Raw genomic sequence first — 22,494 nt, 5'->3', positions numbered from 1 at the left:
AACAGTCGCACCACTGTCGTCGCGTAACTCTTCCTGGCCCCTCCCGGGTATGTCGGTCCATCCAACATGGCATAAACCAGCAGCTAACACACTGCTATAACCGACGGCGGCCACTTTGTCCTCTCACGAGACCAAGTCAAGAGTTCTTGGACTGCCCAAGGTGACCTGCCGTCCTTAGTGCAAAAGCCTCCTTATCTCACCTCTGTGAACATAAAATGCCATTAGCTAGACAGACAGACAGTATACTGGTGACTCTAGGATAACACCACCCATCCACCGTGGTATTGACATTGTAAATTGTAGCCACAACCTAGATAGCGTTGATATCATTACACCACCCACGAGAGGTCATCATCATCCACCTAACCTTCTAACTGAGGCAGGAAACCGGAGCCTTTCACCGATGCCACGCCATCACCAACAGATGGCGTTGTCTGCGTTGCACCCATTACCAGGGAGTTGGAGTGCGGGTTCATAGAGGGCAAAAATTGCCACTCCACACTCCAGCGACGATGTTGATACCTTAACAGTGTGAGAGGAAGGGAAGGTAGGGGATGTAAGAGGAAGGGAAGGGAGGGGGTGTAAGAGGAAGGGAAGGGAGGGGGTGTGAGAGGAAGGGAAGGGAGGGGGTGTGAGAGGAAGGGAAGGGAGGGGGTGTGAGAGGAAGGGAAGGGAGGGGGTGTGAGAGGAAGGGAAGGGAGGGGGTGTGAGAGGAAGGGAAGGGAGGGGGTGTGAGAGGAAGGGAAGGGAGGGGGTGTGAGAGGAAGGGAAGGTAGGGGGTGTGAGAGGAAGGGAAGGGAGGGGGTGTGAGAGGAAGGGAAGGGAGGGGGTGTGAGAGGAAGGGAAGGTAGGGGGTGTGAGAGGAAGGGAAGGGAGGGGGTGTGAGAGGAAGGGAAGGGAGGGGGTGTGAGAGGAAGGGAAGGTAGGGGGTGTGAGAGGAAGGGAAGGGAGGGGGTGTGAGAGGAAGGGAAGGGAGGGGGTGTGAGAGGAAGGGAAGGTAGGGGGTGTGAGAGGAAGGGAAGGGAGGGGGTGTGAGAGGAAGGGAAGGGAGGGGGTGTGAGAGGAAGGGAAGGTAGGGGGTGTAAAATTAGAACACATGGTTCTGAGAATTATTGAACAGGCTGAACCTCTACCCTCCACCCACTAGTGTCGGGCCTTGTCAATCCTCAGTGTGTGGGTGGAAGCCCTGCCTCTACTGTGCTGTGTACTGCCTCTACTGTGTTGTGTACTGCCTCTACTGTGTTGTGTACTGCCTCTACTGTGTTGTGTACTGCCTCTACTGTGTTGTGTACTGCCTCTACTGTGTTGTGTACTGCCTCTACTGTACTGTGTACTGCCTCTACTGTGTTGTGTACTGCCTCTACTGTGCTGTGTACTGCCTCTATTGTGCTGTGTACTGCCTCTATTGTGCTGTGTACTGCCTCTACTGTGCTGTGTACTGCCTCTACTCTGCTGTGTTCTGCCTCTACTGTAATGTGTACTGCCTCTACTGTGTTGTGTTCTGCCTCTACTGTAATATGTACTGCCTCTACTGTGTTGTTTATTGCCTCTACTGTACTGTGTACTGCCTCTACTGTGTTGTGTACTGCCTCTACTGTACTGTGTACTGCCTCTACTGTGTTGTGTACTGCCTCTACTGTACTGTGTACTGCCTCTACTGTGTTGTGTACTGCCTCTACTGTACTGTGTACTGCCTCTACTGTGTTGTGTACTGCCTCTACTGTACTGTGTACTGCCTCTACTGTACTGTGTTCTGCCTCTACTGTGTTGTGTACTGCCTCTACTGTGCTATGTACTGCCTCTACTGTGCTGTGTACTGCCTCTACTCTGCTGTGTTCTGCCTCTACTGTAATGTGTACTGCCTCTACTGTGCTGTGTACTGCCTCTACTCTGCTGTGTTCTGCCTCTACTGTAATGTGTACTGCCTCTACTGTGTTGTGTACTGCCTCTACTGTACTGTGTACTGCCTCTACTGTATTGTGTACTGCCTCTACTGTACTGTGTACTGCCTCTACTGTGTTGTGTACTGCCTCTACTGTACTGTGTACTGCCTCTACTGTACTGTGTACTGCCTCTACTGTACTGTGTACTGCCTCTACTGTACTGTGTACTGCCTCTACTGTGTTGTGTACTGCCTCTACTGTACTGTGTACTGCCTCTACTGTACTGTGTACTGCCTCTACTGTGTTGTGTACTGCCTCTACTGTACTGTGTACTGCCTCTACTGTAGTGTGTCCTGCCTCTACTGTACTGTGTACTGCCTGTACTATACTGTGTACTGCCTCTACTGTACTGTGTACTGCCTCTACTGTGTTGTGTACTGCCTCTACTGTACTGTGAACTGCCTCTACTGTGTTGTGTACTGCCTCTACTGTGTTGTGTACTGCCTCTACTGTGTTGTGTACTGCCTCCACTGTGTTGTGTACTGCCTCTACTGTGTTGTGTACTGCCTCTACTGTGTTGTGTACTGCCTCTACTGTAATGTGTACTGCCTCTACTGTGTTGTGTACTGCCTCTACTGTGTTGTGTACTGCCTCTACTGTGCTGTTTACTGCCTCTACTGTGTTGTGTTCTGCCTCTACTGTAATGTGTACTGCCTCTACTTTGTTGTGTACTGCCTCTACTGTGTTGTGTACTGCCTCCACTGTGTTGTGTACTGTCTATACTGTACTGTGTACTGCCTCTACTGTACTGTGTACTGACTGTACTGTGTTGTGTACTGCCTCTACTGTACTGTGTACTGCCTGTACTGTGTTGTGTACTGCCTCTACTGTACTGTGTACTGCCTCTACTGTACTGTGTACTGCCTCTACTGTACTGTGTACTGCCTCTACTGTACTGTGTACTGCCTCTACTGTACTGTGTACTGACTGTACTGTGTTGTGTACTGCCTCTACTGTACTGTGTACTGCCTCTTCTGTACTGTGTACTGCCTCTACTGTACTGTGTACTGCCTCTACTGTACTGTGTACTGCCTCTACTGTACTGTGTACTGCCTGTACTGTGTTGTGTACTGCCTCTAATGTACTGTGTACTGCCTCTACTGTGTTGTGTACTGCCTCTACTCTACTGTGTTCTGACTGTACTGTGTTGTGTACTGCCTCTGCTGTACTGTGTACTGCCTCTACTGTGTTGTGTACTTCCTCTACTGTACTGTGTACTGACTGTACTGTGTTGTGTACTGCCTCTACTGTACTGTGTACTGACTATACTGTGTACTGCCTCTACTGTGTTGTGTACTGCCTCTACTGTACTGTGTACTGCCTCTACTGTGTTGTGTACTGCCTCTACTGTACTGTGTACTGACTGTACTGTGTACTGCCTCTACTGTACTGTGTACTGACTGTACTGTGTACTGCCTCTACTGTGTTGTGTACTGCCTCTACTGTACTGTGTACTGACTGTACTGTGTTGTGTACTGCCTCTACTGTGTTGTGTACTGCCTCTACTGTGTTGTGTACTGCCTCTGCTGTACTGTGTACTGCCTCTACTGTACTGTGTACTGACTGTACTGTGTTGTGTAATACCTCACCCCTACCCTCACTACCCTTGAGGGAGTCGGTCGGCCGAGCGAACAGCACGCTGGACTTGTGATTCTGTGGTCCCGGGTTCGATCCCAGGCGCCGACGAGAAACAATGGGCAGAGTTTCTTTCACCCTATGCCTCTGTTACCTAGCAGTAAAATAGGTTCCTGGGTGTTAGTCAGCTGTCACGGGCTGCTTCCTGGGGGTGGCGGCCTGGTCGAGGACCGGGCCGCGGGGACACAAAAAAAAAACGAAATTATCTCAAGATAACCCCCGTCACCCTGCCATCCCCTCACTCTACCCTCGTCACCCTGCCATCCCCTCACTCTACCCTCGTCACCCTGCCATCCCCTCACTCTACCCCCGTCACCCTGCCATCCCCTCACTCTACCCCCGTCACCCTGCCATCCCCTCACTCTACCCTCGTCACCCTGCCATCCCCTCACTCTACCCTCGTCACCCTGCCATCCCCTCACTCTACCCTCGTCACCCTGCCATCCCCTCACTCTACCCCCGTCACCCTGCCATCCCCTCACTCTACCCCCGTCACCCTGCCATCCCCTCACTCTACCCTCGTCACCCTGCCATCCCCTCACTCTACCCTCGTCACCCTGCCATCCCCTCACTCTACCCTCGTCACCCTGCCATCCCCTCACTCTACCCCCGTCACCCTGCCATCCCCTCACTCTACCCCCGTCACCCTGCCATCCCCTCACTCTACCCTCGTCACCCTGCCATCCCCTCACTCTACCCTCGTCACCCTGCCATCCCCTCACCTTACCCCCCTCACCCTGCCAACCCCTCACCCTACCCTCGTCACCCTGCCATCCCCTCACCCTTCCCCCCTCTCACCCTGCCATCCCCTCACCTTACCCCCCTCACCCTACCCTCGTCACGCTGCCATCCCCTCACCCTTCCCCCCTCTCACCCTGCCATTCCCTCACCTTATCCTCGTCACCCTGCCACCCCCTCACCTTCCCCCCGTCACCCTGCCATCCCCTCACCCTTCCCCCCTCACCCTACCACCCTCACCTTGCCATCCCCTCACCCTACCCTCGTCACCCTGCCATTCCATCACCCTACCCCCGTCACCCTGCCATCCCCTCACCTTCCCCCGTCACCCTGCCATCCCCTCACACTACCCCCATCACCCTGTCATCCCCTCACCCTACCCTCGTCACCCTGCCATCCCCTCAACCTACCCCCTCACCCTGCCATCCCCTCTCCCTACTCCCGTCACCCTGCCATCCCCTCACCCTACTCCCGTCACCCTGCCATCCCCTCACCTTACCCCCGTCACCCTGCCATCCCCTCACACTTGTGGGACATCTGGGGCTTGACTCATATTTTCAATTATTTACTTATTGTATTTAATAAATCGAAGGACCACCCACTTTTGAGAAAAGAGGAAAAACTAATAGAAGTGATCATTAGAATAACACTAGAGAACCAGTGTCTATGGATAATCATTAAAAGAATAATCACTTGAAATAATGAATGGACTGTATTATTAATTAATTAAAGTCAGAGCCTCAAATATCAACATTGGGGGGGTATTTCTAGAAATTCATATATATCTAGCAACCAGTGTGGTTCGCCACCAGTTCATTGTGGAGTAAATGATATAATAAATCTAAACTACTATAGATTCAAAATATGAGAACTCAAATTATGAATATTAAAGATCATGAATTACTGAGCAACAGTCAGAGCAAAACACATTAAATACCAATCATCATTTCTGGTAATAATCTATTCAATGCAAAGATTCTACAGGAATTATATAAGAATCAATAATCATATTAAATAAATTTATACGAAAAAATGTCATAGCTTTAAGACGATTTCTGTAACATCATTTCGTCATTCGTCCTCGTGGTCACAGGATCCCCACAAAGAAAGAACTCGAGGTGATTATCACGAATGATGAGAAATAACTTGATGACTCCTCGTATACACGCTGAAATCAGAGAAATAGGCTACGTTTTATTTTCAACATTCATGAAAACGGAGGAAATTGTCGAAATTTTACTAACGTTGTATATTGGGTATCCTCGCTATATGACGACAGACTACTCACAAATATATAATCTAGGATGATGCATCAAACGAGAAACATATACTTAACATGAGCGTATTAAATACTTAGGTCTGCCGAAACCGCGTCAGCCAGTCCCTGACGTCCACTGCTGTGTACGTGTAATTACGGGTCTTGGCTTCAATTGTTGACGCGTTATTAACTGGCCGGGCACTATAGAACACGTGGATAAGTAATTATTAACTGTTAACCGAGTATCAACGTAATTCTTGCCGATAAATTCCGCAGTCACTACCACGTGTCTCGCCACTCTTCACGCCAGGGATGCCTCCTCTCGCACAATGCCGTTGCCGCCTCCCTCAACCCGTCTCTCGCGTTCACCACATAAATTATTAATCACGAATAATTCTTTTCCTCGCAATTATGGATGTAATACGTTAATGAGAACTGGGTTGCAATTATAGGGATTTAAATATTATCATATTCTCGTTTTATGGTGTTAAACGAGAAATGGAGAAGATTTTATTTTCTCCATGACATTCGTACGTAACAGAAAGGACTGCTACTACATAACAATTTTAGTTAATAACTCTCGGTTTGAGATTATTGGGAGTTATATTATCCGTAAGTAATTATTACACGGAATATTGATAATTTTAGAGAACCACATTCAATTCTCTAACCCATTGGTAATAAATGTGTCTAACTGGACATTATCTGACGCAATGTTGCTACTCGATTTCATGAGAATTCTAGCATTAATACGCAGATGAAATGGTTAATTTATATTGACACTACCGTTAGTGAAATTAGTTACTACTGTACTTAGTATATAATGATAATGATGTATTATAATACAATAGTAGTTTATTAGTGTTGGAAATTTCCAACAAAACTACCCCCGTCACCCTGCTATCCCCTCACCTTCCCCCCCCCTCACCCTACAATCCCCTCACCCTACCCCCGTCACCCTGCCATTCCCTCACACTAACCCCTCACCCTGCCATCCCCTCACCTTACCTCCATCACCCTGCCATCCCCTCACCCTACCCCCGTCACACTGCCATCCCCTCACCCTACCCCCGTCACCCTGTCATCCCCTCACCCTACCCCCGTCACCCTGCCATCCCCTCACCCTACCCTCGTCACCCTGTCATCCCCTCACCCTACCCCCGTCACCCTGCCATTCCCTCACACTACCCCCGTCACACTGCCATCCCCTCACCCTACCCTCGTCACCCTGCCATCCCCTCACCCTACCCTCGTCACCCTGCCATCCCCTCACCTTACCTCTGTCACCCTGCCATCCCCTCGCCCTACCCCCGTCACCCTGCCATTCCCTCACACTACCCCCGTCACCCTGCCATCCTCTCACCCTACCCCCGTCACCCTGCCATCCCCTCACCATACCCTCGTCACCCTGCCTTCCCCTCACCTTCCCCCCCGTCACCCTGCTATCATCTCACCCTACTCCCGTCACCCTGCCATCCCCTCACATTAACCCCGTCACCCTGCCTTCCCCTCACCTTCCCCCCTCACCTTCCCCCCTCACCCTGCTATCATCTCACCCTACTCCCGTCACCCTGCCATCCCCTCACCCTACCCTCGTCTCCCTGCCTTCCCCTCACCCTGCTATCATCTCACCCTACCCCCGTCACCCTGCCATCCCCTCACCCTACCCCCGTCACCCTGCTACCTAAAAGGTATCCTTTCATAATTGGACAGAATTAGTAAGTTCCCCAGAGAGACGATGTCATTCATCATGAGTAACTTGAATAATGAACGGCTGATCATGTGGGCTTGTGGGACCTTGTGGCCTTGTGGGACCTTGTGGGACCTTGTAAGACCTTGTGGGACCTTGTGGCCTTGGGGCCTTGTGGGACCTTGTGGCCTTGTGGGACCTTGTGGGACCTTGTAAGACCTTGTGGGACCTTGTGGCCTTGGGGCCTTGTGGGACCTTGTGGCCTTGTGGACTTTCCGGGACCTTGTGGCCTTGTGGGACCTTGTGGGACCTTGTGGGACCTTGTGGCCTTGGGGCCTTGTGGGACCTTGTGGCTTTGTGGCCTTGTGGTCTTGTGGGACCTTGTGGCCTTGTGGGACCTTGTGGGACCTTGTGGCCTTGGGGCCTTGTGGGACCTTGTGGGACCTTGTGGCCTTGGGGCCTTGTGGGACCTTGTGGGACCTTGTGGGACCTTGTGGCCTTGGGGCCTTGTGGGACCTTGTGGCTTTGTGGCCTTGTGGTCTTGTGGGACCTTGTGGCCTTGTGGCCTTGTGGGACCTTGTGGGACCTTGTGGCCTTGGGGCCTTGTGGGACCTTGTGGGACCTTGTGGGACCTTGTGGCCTTGGGGCCTTGTGGGACCTTGTGGCTTTGTGGCCTTGTGGTCTTGTGGGACCTTGTGGCCTTCTGGCCTTGTGGGACCTTGTGGGACCTTGTGGGACCTTGTGGCCTTGTGGCCTTGTGGCCTTGGGGCCTTGGGGCCTTGTGGCCTTGTGGCCTTGTGGCCTTGGGGCCTTGTGGCCTTGTGGCCTTGGGGCCTTGTGGCCTTGTGGCCTTGGGGCCTTGTGGCTTTGTGGCCTTGGGGCCTTGTGGGACCTTATGGGACCTTGTGGCCTTGGGACCTTGTGGTCTTGTGGCCTTGGGGCCGTGTGGGACCTTGTGGCTTTGTGGCCTTGTGGCCTTGTGGCTTTGTGGCCTTGTGGGACCTTGTGGCCTTGTGGGACCTTGTGGCCTTGTGGCCTTGTGGCCTTGTGGGACCTTGTGGCCTTGTGGGACCTTGTGGCCTTGTGGGACCTTGTGGCCTTGTGGCCTTGTGGCCTTGTGGCCTTGTGGCCTTGTGGCCTTGTGGGACCTTGTGGCCTTGTGGCCTTGTGGCCTTGTGGGACCTTGTGGGACCTTGTGGCCTTGTGGGACCTTGTGGCCTTGTGGCCTTGTGGCCTTGTGGCCTTGTGGCCTTGTGGGACCTTGTGGGACCTTGTGGCCTTGTGGCCTTGTGGGACCTTGTGGGACCTTGTGGCCTTGTGGCCTTGTGGCCTTGTGGGACCTTGTGGCCTTGTGGGACCTTGTGGCCTTGTGGCCTTGTGGCCTTGTGGGACCTTGTGGCCTTGTGGCCTTGTGGGACCTTGTGGCCTTGTGGGACCTTGTGGGACCTTGTGGCCTTGTGGCCTTGTGGCCTTGTGGGACCTTGTGGCCTTGTGGGACCTTGTGGCCTTGTGGGACCTTGTGGCCTTGTTGGACCTTGTGGCCTTGTGGCCTTGTGGCCTTGTGGGACCTTGTGGCCTTGTGGGACCTTGTGGCCTTGTGGCCTTGTGGCCTTGTGGGACCTTGTGGCCTTGTGGCCTTGTGGCCTTGTGGCCTTGTGGCCTTGTGGGACCTTGTGGCCTTGTGGCCTTGTGGGACCTTGTGGCCTTGTGGGACCTTGTGGCCTTGTGGGACCTTGTGGCCTTGTGGGACCTTGTGGCCTTGTGGGACCTTGTGGCCTTGTGGGACCTTGTGGGACCTTGTGGCCTTGTGGCCTTGTGGGACCTTGTGGCCTTGTGGGACCTTGTGGCCTTGTGGGACCTTGTGGCCTTGTGGGACCTTGTGGCCTTGTGGGACCTTGTGGGACCTTGTGGGACCTTGTGGCCTTGTGGGACCTTGTGGGACCTTGTGGCCTTGTGGGACCTTGTGGGACCTTGTGGCCTTGTGGCCTTGTGGGACCTTGTGGCCTTGTGGGACCTTGTGGCCTTGTGGGACCTTGTGGCCTTGTGGGACCTTGTGGGACCTTGTGGGACCTTGTGGCCTTGTGGGACCTTGTGGCCTTGTGACCTTGTGGGACCTTGTGGCCTTGTGGGACCTTGTTGCCTTGTGGCCTTGTGGGACCTTGTGGCCTTGTGGGACCTTGTGGCCTTGTGGGACCTTGTGGGACCTTATGGCTTTGTGGCCTTGTGGCCTTGTGGCCTTGTGGCCTTGTGGCCTTGTGGGACCTTGTGGCCTTGTGGCCTTGTGGGACCTTTTGGCCTTGTGGGACCTTGTGGCCTTGTGGGACCTTGTGGCCTTGTGGCCTTGTGGGACCTTGTGGCCTTGTGGGACCTTGTGGCCTTGTAGGACCTTGTGGGACCTTGTGGGACCTTGTGGCCTTGTGGCCTTGTGGGACCTTGTGGCCTTGTGGGACCTTGTGGGACCTTGTGGCCTTGTGGCCTTGTGGGACCTTGTGGGACCTTGTGGCCTTGTGGCCTTGTGGGACCTTGTGGGACCTTGTGGCCTTGTGGCCTTGTGGGACCTTGTGGCCTTGTGGGACCTTGTGGGACCTTGTGGCCTTGTGGCCTTGTGGGACCTTGTGGGACCTTGTGGCCTTGTGGCCTTGTGGGACCTTGTGGGACCTTGTGGCCTTGTGGCCTTGTGGGACCTTGTGGCCTTGTGGCCTTGTGGGACCTTGTGGCCTTGTGGGACCTTTTGGCCTTGTGGCCTTGTGGGACCTTGTGGGACCTTGTGGCCTTGTGGCCTTGTGGCCTTGTGGCCTTGTGGGACCTTGTTGCCTTGTGGGACCTTGTGGCCTTGTGGGACCTTGTGGCTTGTGGGACCTTGTGGCCTTGTGGCCTTGTGGCCTTGTGGCCTTGTGGCCTTGTGGGACCTTGTGGCCTTGTGGGACCTTGTGGCCTTGTGGGACCTTGTGGCCTTGTGGGACCATGTTGCCTTGTGGGACCTTGTGGCCTTGTGGGACCTTGTGGCTTGTGGGACCTTGTGGCCTTGTGGCCTTGTGGCCTTGTGGCCTTGTGGCCTTGTGGGACCTTGTGGCTTGTGGGACCTTGTGGCCTTGTGGCCTTGTGGCCTTGTGGCCTTGTGGGACCTTGTGGCCTTGTGGGACCTTGTGGCCTTGTGGGACCTTGTGGCCTTGTGGGACCTTGTGGCCTTGTGGCCTTGTGGCCTTGTGGCCTTGTGGCCTTGTGGGACCTTGTGGCCTTGTGGCCTTGTGGCCTTGTGGCCTTGTGGCCTTGTGGCCTTGTGGCCTTGTGGGACCTTGTGGCCTTGTGGCCTTGTGGCCTTGTGGGACCTTGTGGCCTTGTGGCCTTGTGGGACCTTGTGGCTTGTGGGACCTTGTGGCCTTGTGGCCTTGTGGCCTTGTGGCCTTGTGGGACCTTATGGGACCTTGTGGCCTTGTGGCCTTGTGGGACCTTATGGGACCTTGTGGCCTTGTGGCTTGTGGGACCTTATGGGACCTTGTGGCCTTGTGGCTTGTGGGACCTTGTGGGACCTTGTGGCCTTGTGGCCTTGTGGGACCTTGTGGCCTTGTGGCCTTGTGGGACCTTGTGGCCTTGTGGCCTTGTGGCCTTGTGGCCTTGTGGCCTTGTGGGACCTTGTGGCCTTGTGGCCTTGTGGGACCTTGTGGCCTTGTGGGACCTTGTGGCCTTGTGGGACCTTGTGGCCTTGTGGGACCTTGTGGCCTTGTGGGACCTTGTGGCCTTGTGGGACCTTGTGGGACCTTGTGGGACCTTGTGGGACCTTGTGGCCTTGTAACCTTGTGGGACCTTGTGGGACCTTGTGGGACCTTGTGGGACCTTGTGGCCTTGTGGGACCTTGTGGGACCTTGTGGGACCTTGTGGGACCTTGTGGCCTTGTAACCTTGTGGGACCTTGTGGGACCTTGTGGGACCTTGTGGGACCTTGTGGCCTTGTGGGACCTTGTGGCCTTGTGGGACCTTGTGGCCTTGTGGTACCTTATGGTCTTGTGGGTCCTTGTGGCCTTGTGGCCTTGTGGCCTTGTGGGACCTTGTGGCCTTGTGGGACCTTGTGGCCTTGTGGGACCTTATGGTCTTGTGGGTCCTTGTGGCCTTGTGGCCTTGTGGCCCTGTGGGACCTTGTGGCCATGTGGGACCTTGTGGCCTTGTGGCCTTGTGGGACCTTGTGGGACCTTGTGGCCTTGTGGGACTTTGTGGCCTTGTGGGACCTTGTGGGACCTTGCTACCTTGTGGCATTGTGGGACCTTGTGGGACCTTGAGGGACCTTGTGGCCTTGTTGGACCTTGTGGCTTGTGGGACCTTGTGGCCTTGTGGGACCTTGTGGCTTGTGGGACCTTGAGGACCTTGTGGCCTTGTTGGACCTTGTGGCTTGTGAGACCTTGAGGGACCTTGTGGCTTGTGGGACCTTGAGGGACCTTGTGGCTTGTGAGACCTTGAGGGACCTTGTGGCTTGTGGGACCTTGAGGGACCTTGTGGCTTGTGGGACCTTGAGGGACCTTGTGGCCTTGTTGGACCTTGTGGCTTGTGGGACCTTGTGGCCTTGTGGGACCTTGTGGCTTGTGGGACCTTGAGGGACCTTGTGGCCTTGTGGGACCTTGTGGCTTGTGGGACCTTGTGGCTTTGTGGGACCTTATGGCACCTTGTGGCCTTGTGGCCTTGTGGGACCTTGTGGCCTTGTGGGACCTTGTGGCCTTGTGGGACCTTATGGGACCTTGTGGCCTTGTGGCCTTGTGGGACCTTGTGGCCTTGTGGGACCTTATGGGACCTTGTGGCCTTGTGGCCTTGTGGCCTTGTGGCCTTGTGGGACCTTGTGGCCTTGTGGGACCTTGTGGCCTTTTGGGACCTTGTGGGACCTTGTGGGACCTTGTGGGACCTTGTGGCATTGTGGGACCTTGTGGGCTTGTGGCCTTGTGGCCTTGTGGGACCTTGTGGCCTTGTGGGACCTTGTGGCCTTTTGGGACCTTGTGGGACCTTGTGGGACCTTGTGGGACCTTGTGGGACCTTGTGGCATTGTGGGACCTTGTGGCATTGTGGGACCTTGTGGGTCCTTGTCGGACCTTGTGGCCTTGTGGCCTTGTGGCCTTGTGGCCTTGTGGGACCTTGTGGGACCTTATGGGACCTTGTGGCCTTGTGGCCTTGTGGGACCTTGTGGCCTTGTGGGACCTTGTAGCCTTGTGGGACCTTGTGGCCTTGTGGGACCTTGTGGCCTTGTGGGACCTTGTGGCCTTGTGGGACCTTGTGGGACCTTGTAGCCTTGTGGGACCTTGTGGGACCTTGTGGCCTTGTGGGACCTTGTGGGACCTTGTGGCCTTGTGGGACCTTGTGGGACCTTGTGGCCTTGTGGGAGCTTGTGGCCTTGTGGGACCTTGTGGCCTTGTGGGACCTTGTGGGACCTTGTAGCCTTGTGGCCTTGTGGGACCTTGTGACCTTGTGGGACCTTATAGCCTTGTGGGACCTTGTGGGACTTTGTGGCCTTGTGGGACCTTGTGGGATCTTGTGGCCTTGTGGGACCTTGTGGCCTTGTGGGACCTTGTGGCCTTGTGGGACCTTGTGGCCTTGTGGGACCTTGTGGCCTTGTGGGATCTTGTGGCCTTGTGGGACCTTGTGGCCTTGTGGGACCTTGTGGGATCTTGTGGCCTTGTGGGACCTTGTGGGATCTTGTGGCCTTGTGGGACCTTGTGGGATCTTGTGGCCTTATGGGATCTTGTGGCTTTGTTGGACCTTGTGGGACCTTGTGGCCTTGTTGGACCTTGTGGCCTTGTTGGACCTTGTGGGACCTTGTGGCCTTGTTGGACCTTGTGGGACCTTGTGGCCTTGTTGGACCTTGTGGGACCTTGTGGGACCTTGTGGACTTGTGGGACCTTGTGGGACCTTGTGGGACCTTGTGGACTTGCGGGACCTTGTGGGACCTTGTGGCCTTGTGGGACCTTGTGGCCTTGTGGGACCTTGTGGGACCTTGTGGACTTGTGGGACCTTGTGGGACCTTGTGGGACCTTGTGGACTTGCGGGACCTTGTGGGACCTTGTGGCCTTGTGGGACCTTGTGGCCTTGTGGGACCTTGTGGGACCTTGTGGCCTTGTGGGACCTTGTGGCCTTGTGGGACCTTGTGGCCTTGTGGGACCTTGTGGGACCTTGTGGGACCTTGTGGCCTTGTGGGACCTTGTGGCCTTGTGGGACCTTGTGGGACCTTGTGGCCTTGTGGGACCTTGTGGCCTTGTGGGTCCTTGTGGGATCTTGTGGGACCTTGTGGCCTTGTGGGACCTTGTGGGACCTTGTGGGACCTTGTGGCCTTGTGGGACCTTGTGGCCTTGTGGGTCCTTGTGGGATCTTGTGGGACCTTGTGGGACCTTGTGGCCTTGTGGGACCTTGTGGCCTTGTTAGACATTGTGGGACGTTGTGGGACCTTGTGGGACCTTGTGGCCTTGTGGCCTTGTGGGACCTTGTGGCCTTGTGGCCTTGTGGGACCTTGTGGGACCTTGTGGCCTTGTGGCCTTGTGGGACCTTGTGGCCTTGTGGCCTTGTGGGACCATATAGCCTTGTGGGACCTTGTTGGACTTTGTGGGCTTGTGGGACCTTGTGGCCTTGTGGTACCTTGTGGGACCTTGTGGGACCTTGTAGCCTTGTGGCCTTGTTGGACCTTGTGGGACCTTTTGGGATCTTGTGGCCTTGTGGTACCTTGTGGGACCTTGTGGGACCTTGTAGCCTTGTGGCCTTGTTGGACCTTGTGGGACCTTGTGGCCTTGTGGGACCTTGTGGGACCTTATGGCCTTATGGCCTTGTGGCCTTGTTGGAACTTGTGGGACCTTATGGCCTTGTGGGACCTTGTGGGACCTTATGGCCTTGTGGGACCTTGTGGGACCTTATGGCCTTATGGCCTTGTGGCCTTGTAGGTCCTTGTGGGACGCTAAACCCGGAAACCATCTCAAGATAACATGTGTCTCATCTTCCTCATTGTCTCTGGTCTTCCCCCTGGCCAGGCCCAACTGGCAGCGGTCAACCAGCGCTGCCCAGGCCTAACTGGCAGCGGTCAACCACCGCTGCCCAGGCCTAACTGGCAGTGGTCAACCAGCGCTGGCCAGGCCTAACTGGCAGTGGTCAACCACCGCTGCCCAGGCCCAACTGGCAGCGGTCAACCAGCGCTGCCCAGGCCTAACTGGCAGCGGTCAACCACCGCTGCCCAGGCCTAACTGGCAGCGGTCAACCAGCGCTGGCCAGGCCTAACTGGCAGTGGTCAACCAGCGCTGGCCAGGCCTAGCTGGCAGCGGTCAACCAGCGCTGCCCAGGCCTAACTGGCAGTGGTCAACCAGCGCTTCCCAGGCCTAACTGGCAGTGGTCAACCAGCGCTGCCCAGGCCTAACTGGCAGCAGTCAACCAGCGCTGGCCAGCCTAACTGGCAGTGGTCAACCAGCGCTGGCCAGGCCTAACTGGCAGCGGTCAACCAGCGCTGCCCAGGCCTAACTGGCAGCGGTCAACCAGCGCTGCCCAGGCCTAACTGGCAGCGGTCAACCACCGCTGCCCAGGCCTAACTGGCAGCGGTCAACCAGCGCTGGCCAGGCCTAACTGGCAGCGGTCAACCAGCGCTGCCCATGCCTAACTGGCAGTGGTCAACCAGCGCTGCCCAGGCCTAACTGGCAGCGGTCAACCAGCGCAGCCCAGGCCTAACTGGCAGTGGTCAACCAGCGCTGCCCAGGCCTAACTGGCAGCGGTCAACCACCGCTGCCCAGGCCTAACTGGCAGCGGTCAACCAGCGCTGGCCAGGCCTAACTGGCAGTGGTCAACCAGCGCTGCCCAGGCCTAACTGGCAGTGGTCAACCAGCGCTGCCCAGGCCTAACTGGCAGTGGTCAACCAGCGCTGCCCAGGCCTAACTGGCAGTGGTCAACCAGCGCTGCCCAGGCTTAACTGGCAGCAGTCAACCAGCGCTGGCCAGGCCTAACTGGCAGCAGTCAACCAGCGCTGGCCAGGCCTAACTGGCAGTGGTCAATCAGCGCTGCCCAGGCCTAACTGGCAGCGGTCAACCAGCGCTGCCCAGGCCTACCTGGCAGCGGTCAACCACCGCTGGCCAGGCCTAACTGGCAGTGGTCAACAATCGCTGGCCAGGCCTAACTGGCAGTGGTCAACCAGCGCTGCCCAGGCCTAACTGGCAGCGGTCAACCAGCGCAGCCCAGGCCTACCTGGCAGTGGTCAACCACCGCTGGCCAGGCCTAACTGGCAGTGGTCAACCAGCGCTGGCCAGGCCTAACTGGCAGCGGTCAACCACCGATGGCCAGGCCTAACTGGCAGCGGTCAACCACCGATGGCCAGGCCTAATTGGCAGTGGTCAACCACCGATGGCAAGGCCCAATTGGCAGCGGTCAACCACCGCTGGCCAGGCCTAACTGGCAGCGGGTAAATCAATGGCTGTCAGTTGTGGTCCAAGTAGACAAGCCACGCTCTCTCTCTCTCTCTCTCTCTCTCTCTCTCTCTCTCTCTCTCTCTCTCTCTCTCTCTCTCTCTCTCTCTCTCTCTCTCTCTCTCTCTCTCTCTCTCTCTTTCTGGCTCTCGTTAGCGTTACGAGGGATGGGTATGAAGAGCGCCTGAAGGAACTGAGCCTTACGACACTAGAAAAAAGAAGAGAGAGGGGAGATATGATAGGAACATATAAAATACTTCGGGGGATTGACAGAGTGGAAATACACGAAATGTTCACACGGAATAGTAACAGAATGAGGGGACATGTGTGGAAGCTGGAAACTCAGATGAGTCACAGAGATGTTAGGAAGTTTTCCTTTAGCGTGAGAGTAGCGGAAAAATGGAATGCACTTAAGGAACAGGTTGTGGAAGCAAATTCTATTCATAATTTTAAAGCTAGATATGATAGGGAAATAGGACCGTAGTCATTGTTGTAAACAACCGATGGCTCGAAAGGCGGGATCCAGGAGTAAATGTTCGATCCTGCAGTTACAAATAGGCGAGTACACAGGGGCTACACATGCCTCAGACCATTACTTCAAAGCTTCCCCATACCTGAAGTCCCCAGTACCGCCCAGCGCACCAACAGGACCTATGTAGAGATGCCTCAGCTCTCGTACCACGCCAATAGAGCTGAGGTGGCCCTAAAACCCTGATGTGACCTGCTCAATACGACCTACCAGTTAGAGCGGTCACGCTCCAGCCGGACTCTGTCCCGTACAGCTCCACAGTGACTCCACGGCTTTAATGTGGGGCTTTGTCAGCCATGGCACTGATGTCTGGCATTGGTCTATTGCACTGGTGTCTGGCATTGGCCTACTAGTGCATTGGTCTAGTGCCCTAGTGTCTAGCACTGGTCAAATGCCCTGGTGTCTGGCACTGGTCTAGTGCACTGGTCTATTGCCATGGTGTCTGGCACTGGTCTATTGCCATGGTGTCTGGCACTGGTCTATTGCCATGGTGTCTGGCACTGGTCTAGTGCACTGGTCTATTGCCATGGTGTCTGGCACTGGTCTATTGCCATGGTGTCTGGCATTGGTCTAGTGCCATGGTGTCTGGCACTGGCCTACTAGAGCATTGGTCTAGTGCCATGGTGTCTGGCACTGGCCTACTAGTGCATTGGTCTAGTGCCATGGTGTCTGGCACTGGTCTAGTGCCATGGTGTCTGGCACTGGTCGAGTGCCATGGTGTCTGGTCCTGGTCTAGTGCCATGGTGTCTGGCACTGGTCTAGTGCCATGGTGTCTGGCACTGGTCTAGTGCCATGGTGTCTGGCACTGGTCTAGTGCCATGGTGTCTGGCACTGGTCTAGTGCCATGGTATCTGGCACTGGTCTAGTGCCATGGTGTCTGGCACTGGTCTAGTGCCATGGTGTCTGGCACTGGTCTAGTGCCATGGTGTCTGGCACTGGTCTAGTGCCATGGTGTCTGGCACTGGTCTAGTGCCATGGTGTCTGGCACTGGTCTAGTGCCATGGTGTCTGGCACTGGTCTAGTGCCATGGTGTCTGGCACTGGTCTAGTGCCATGGTGTCTGGCACTGGTCTAGTGCCATGGTGTCTGGCACTGGTCTAGTGCCATGGTGTCTGGCACTGGTCTAGTGCCATGGTGTCTGGCACTGGTCTAGTGCCATGGTGTCTGGCACTGGTCTAGTGCCATGGTATCTGGCACTGGTCTAGTGCCATGGTGTCTGGCACTGGTCTAGTGCCATGGTGTCTGGCACTGGTCGAGTGCCATGGTGTCTGGTCCTGGTCTAGTGCCATGGTGTCTGGCACTGGTCTAGTGCCATGGTGTCTGGCACTGGTCTAGTGCCATGGTGTCTGGCACTGGTCTAGTGCCATGGTGTCTGGCACTGGTCTAGTGCCATGGTATCTGGCACTGGTCTAGTGCCATGGTGTCTGGCACTGGTCTAGTGCCATGGTGTCTGGCACTGGTCTAGTGCCATGGTGTCTGGCACTGGTCTAGTGCCATGGTGTCTGGCACTGGTCTAGTGCCATGGTGTCTGGCACTGGTCTAGTGCCATGGTGTCTGGCACTGGTCTAGTGCCATGGTGTCTGGCACTGGTCTAGTGCCATGGTGTCTGGCACTGGTCTAGTGCCATGGTGTCTGGCACTGGTCTAGTGCCATGGTGTCTGGCACTGGTCTAGTGCCATGGTGTCTGGCACTGGTCTAGTGCCATGGTGTCTGGCACTGGTCTAGTGCCATGGTGTCTGGCACTGGTCTAGTGCCATGGTGTCTGGCACTGGTCTAGTGCCATGGTGTCTGGCACTGGTCTAGTGCCATGGTGTCTGGCACTGGTCTAGTGCCATGGTGTCTGGCACTGGTCTAGTGCCATGGTGTCTGGCACTGGTCTAGTGCCATGGTGTCTGGCACTGGTCGAGTGCCATGGTGTCTGGCACTGGTCGAGTGCCATGGTGTCTGGCACTGGTCGAGTGCCATGGTGTCTGGCACTGGTCGAGTGCCATGGTGTCTGGCACTGGTCTAGTGCCATGGTGTCTGGCACTGGTCTAGTGCCATGGTGTCTGGCACTGGTCTAGTGCCATGGTGTCTGGCACTGGTCGAGTGCCATGGTGTCTGGCACTGGTCGAGTGCCATTGTGTCTGGCACTGGTCGAGTGCCATGGTGTCTGGCACTGGTCGAGTGCCATGGTGTCTGGCACTGGTCTAGTGCCATGGTGTCTGGCACTGGTCGAGTGCCATGGTGTCTGGCACTGGTCGAGTGCCATGGTGTCTGGCACTGGTCGAGTGCCATGGTGTCTGGCACTGGTCGAGTGCCATGGTGTCTGGCACTGGTCTAGTGCCATGGTGTCTGGCACTGGTCGAGTGCCATGGTGTCTGGCACTGGTCGAGTGCCATGGTGTCTGGCACTGGTCGAGTGCCATGGTGTCTGGCACTGGTCGAGTGCCATGGTGTCTGGCACTGGTCGAGTGCCATGGTGTCTGGCACTGGTCGAGTGCCATGGTGTCTGGCACTGGTCGAGTGCCATGGTGTCTGGCACTGGTCGAGTGCCATGGTGTCTGGCACTTTGGCGAAACTATATTTGTAAATTTTTATGTTTTATATTTTCTGGAAAAAAGAACGCAAAATTATTAACACATTCAGTAGCGTATTCTCCCCGGGATGTATACTCCCAGGGGTGTATACTCCCAGGGGTGTATACTGCCTGGTATGTATACTCCCAGGGGTGTATACTGCCTGGTGTGTATACTCCCTGAAGTGTATACTGCCTGGTGTGTATACTCCCAGGGGTGTATACTGCCTGGTGTGTATACTCCCTGAAGTGTATACTGCCTGGGGTGTATACTCCCTGAAGTGTATACTGCCTGGTGTGTATACTCCCAGGGGTGTATACTGCCTGGTGTGTATACTCCCTGAAGTGTATACTGCCTGGGGTGTATACTCCCTGAAGTGTATACTGCCTGGTATGTATACTCCCAGGGGTGTATACTGCCTGGTGTGTATACTCCCTGAAGTGTATACTGCCTGGGGTGTATACTCCCTGAAGTGTATACTGCCTGGTGTGTATACTCCCAGGGGTGTATACTGCCTGGTGTGTATACTCCCTGAAGTGTATACTGCCTGGGGTGTATACTCCCTGAAGTGTATACTGCCTGGTGTGTATACTCCCAGGGGTGTATACTGCCTGGGATGTATACTCCCAGGGGTGTATACTGCCTGGTGTGTATACTCCCAGGGATGTATACTGCCTGGTGTGTATACTCCCAGGGGTGTATACTGCCTGGTGTGTATACTCCCAGGGATGTATACTGCCTGGTGTGTATACTCCCAGGGATGTATACTGCCTGGTGTGTATACTCCCAGGGGTGTATACTGCCTGGTGTGTATACTCCCAGGGGTGTATACTGCCTGGTGTGTATACTCCCAGGGGTGTATACTGCCTGGTGTGTATACTCCCAGGGATGTATACTGCCTGGTGTGTATACTCCCAGGGGTGTATACTGCCTGGTGTGTATACTCCCAGGGGTGTATACTGCCTGGTGTGTATACTCCCTGAAGTGTATACTGCCTGGTGTGTATACTCCCAGGGGTGTATACTGCCTGGTGTGTATACTCCCAGGGGTGTATACTGCCTGGTGTGTATACTCCCAGGGGTGTATACTGCCTGGTGTGTATACTCCCAGGGGTGTATACTGCCTGGTGTGTATACTCCCTGAAGTGTATACTGCCTGGGGTGTATACTCCCGGAAGTGTATACTGCCTGGTGTGTATACTCCCAGGGGTGTATACTGCCTGGTGTGTATACTCCCAGGGGTGTATACTGACTGGTGTGTATACTCCCAGGGGTGTATACTGCCTGGTGTGTATACTCCCAGGGGTGTATACTGCCTGGTGTGTATACTCCCAGGGGTGTATACTGCCTGGTGTGTATACTCCCAGGGGTGTATACTGCCTGGTGTGTATACTCCCTGAAGTGTATACTGCCTGGGGTGTATACTCCCTGAAGTGTATACTGCCTGGTGTGTATACTCCCAGGGGTGTATACTGCCTGGTGTGTATACTCCCAGGGGTGTATACTGCCTGGTGTGTATACTCCCTGAAGTATATACTGCCTGGGATGTATACTCCCAGGGGTGTATACTGCCTGGTGTGTATACTGCCTGGTGTGTATACTGCCTGGGGTGTATACTCCCAGGGGTGTATACTGCCTGGTGTGTATACTCCCTGAAGTGTATACTGCCTGGTGTGTATACTCCCTGAAGTGTATACTGCCTGGGGTGTATACTCCCAGGGGTGTATACTGCCTGGTGTGTATACTCCCTGAAGTGTATACTGCCTGGGGTGTATACTCCCAGGGGTGTATACTGCCTGGTGTGTATACTCCCTGAAGTGTATACTGCCTGGTGTGTATACTCCCTGAAGTGTATACTCCCAGGGGTGTATACTGCCTGGGGTGTATACTGCCTGGTGTGTATGCTCCCTGAAGTGTATACTGCCTGGGATGTATACTCCCAGGGGTGTATACTGCCTGGTGTGTATACTCCCTGAAGTGTATACTGCCTGGGATGTATACTCCCAGGGGTGTATACTGCCTGGTGTGTATACTCCCTGAAGTGTATACTGCCTGGGGTGTATACTCCCTGAAGTGTATACTGCCTGGTGTGTATACTCCCTGAAGTGTATACTGCCTGGTGTGTATACTCCCTGAAGTATATACTGCCTGGTGTGTATACTCCCAGGTGTGTATACTCCCAGGGGTGTATTCTGCCTGGTGTGTATACTCCCAGGGGTGTATACTCCCAGGGGTGTATACTGCCTGGTGTGTATACTGCCTGGTGTGTATACTGCCTGGTGTGTATACTCCCTGAAGTGTATACTGCCTGGTGTGTATACTCCCTGAAGTGTATACTGCCTAGGGTGTATACTCCCAGGGGTGTATACTGCCTGGTGTGTATACTCCCAGGGGTGTATTCTCCCAGGGGTGTTTACTGCCAGGGGTGTATATTCCCTGAAGTGTATACTGCCTGGTGTGTATACTCCCTGAAGTGTATACTGCCTGTTGTGTATACTCCCTGAAGTGTATACTGCCTGGTGTGTATACTGCCTGGTGTGTATACTCCCTGAAGTGTATACTGCCTGGGGTGTATACTCCCTGAAGTGTATACTGCCTGGTGTGTATACTCCCAGGGGGGTGTATTCTCCCAGGGGTGTATACTGCCAGGGGTGTATACTGCCTGGTGTGTATACTCCCAGGGGTGTATACTGCCTGGTGTGTATACTGCCTGGTGTGTATACTCCCAGGGGTGTACACTCCCTGAGGTGTATTCTCCCAGGGGTGGATACTCTCAATGGTGTATACTTCCAGGAGTGTATTCTCCCAGGGGCTATACTCCCAGGAGTGTATTCTCCCAGGGGGTATACTCCCAGGAGTGTATACTCCCAGGGGTGTATACTTCCAGGGGTGTATACTCCCAGGGGTGTATACTCCTAGGGGGTGTATACTTCCTGGGGTGTATTCTTCCAGGTGTGTATACTCCCAGGTGTGTATACTCCCTGAGGTGTATACTCCCAGGGGTGTATACTTCCAGGGCTGGATACTCCCAGGGGTGTATTCTCCAAGGTGATAGGTCCAGGTCACTCATCACCTCATAGTTGTGAATGACGTCACAACTACGCCTCCACTCACAGAATGAGAGGTATACAGTCCGGGATGACGTCACAGCCACGTCACGGCCACTCGCAGAATGAGAGGTATACAGTCCGGGATGACGTCACAGCCACGTCACGGCCACTCGCAGAATGAGAGGTATACAGTCCGGGATGACGTCACAGCCACGTCACGGCCACTCGCAGAATGGGAGCCAGACAGAATCCATGAATGAACATCACCGGGATCGGCGCGTTCAATATTCTGGGCGGTGTTTCCCCCCTGGCAGCGGCCTCCAGGGACCCGGAGCGTGTTGTGTGCGTATGTTGAGCACTCTTGGTTTCATCTGGTCATTGTTGAGAGTTGCTGCGCACTCTTGGTTTCATCTGGTCATTGTTGAGAGTTGCTGCGCACTCTTGGTTACACCTGGTCATTGTTGAGAGTTGCTGCGCACTCTTGGTTACACCTGGTCATTGTCGAGAGTTGCTGCGCACTTTTGGTTACACCTGGTCATTGTGGCACTTCTGATAGTGAGGGCGGTGTGGCACTAATGCTGAAGCCCACATCAAAAGGATAACATCAGCGGCGTGTGCAAGGATGGCGAACATAAGAACTGCCCTCAGAAGTACCTGGCACAGGAGCGGAGCGAATAGCACGGGCTATGGTG

General features: G+C 55.0%; 1 protein-coding gene across 1 annotated transcript in view; it reads left to right on the top strand.

The window, feature by feature from the left end:
- Positions 1-1,195: 1,195 nt before the first annotated feature.
- Positions 1,196-22,494, top strand: part of LOC123764833 (uncharacterized) — a 238,433-nt gene continuing 217,134 nt past the window's right edge. Inside the window, exon 1 of the mRNA XM_069302694.1 lies at positions 1,196-1,225. The gene's annotated coding sequence lies outside the window, so the exon portion shown is untranslated. The remainder of the gene's footprint in view (positions 1,226-22,494) is intronic.

Source organism: Procambarus clarkii, chromosome 48 (assembly GCF_040958095.1).
Source record: "Procambarus clarkii isolate CNS0578487 chromosome 48, FALCON_Pclarkii_2.0, whole genome shotgun sequence".
NCBI lineage: Eukaryota > Metazoa > Arthropoda > Malacostraca > Decapoda > Cambaridae > Procambarus > Procambarus clarkii.
Note: the sequence above shows the minus strand (reverse complement) of the source record. Positions and strands in the feature narration are given on the sequence as shown.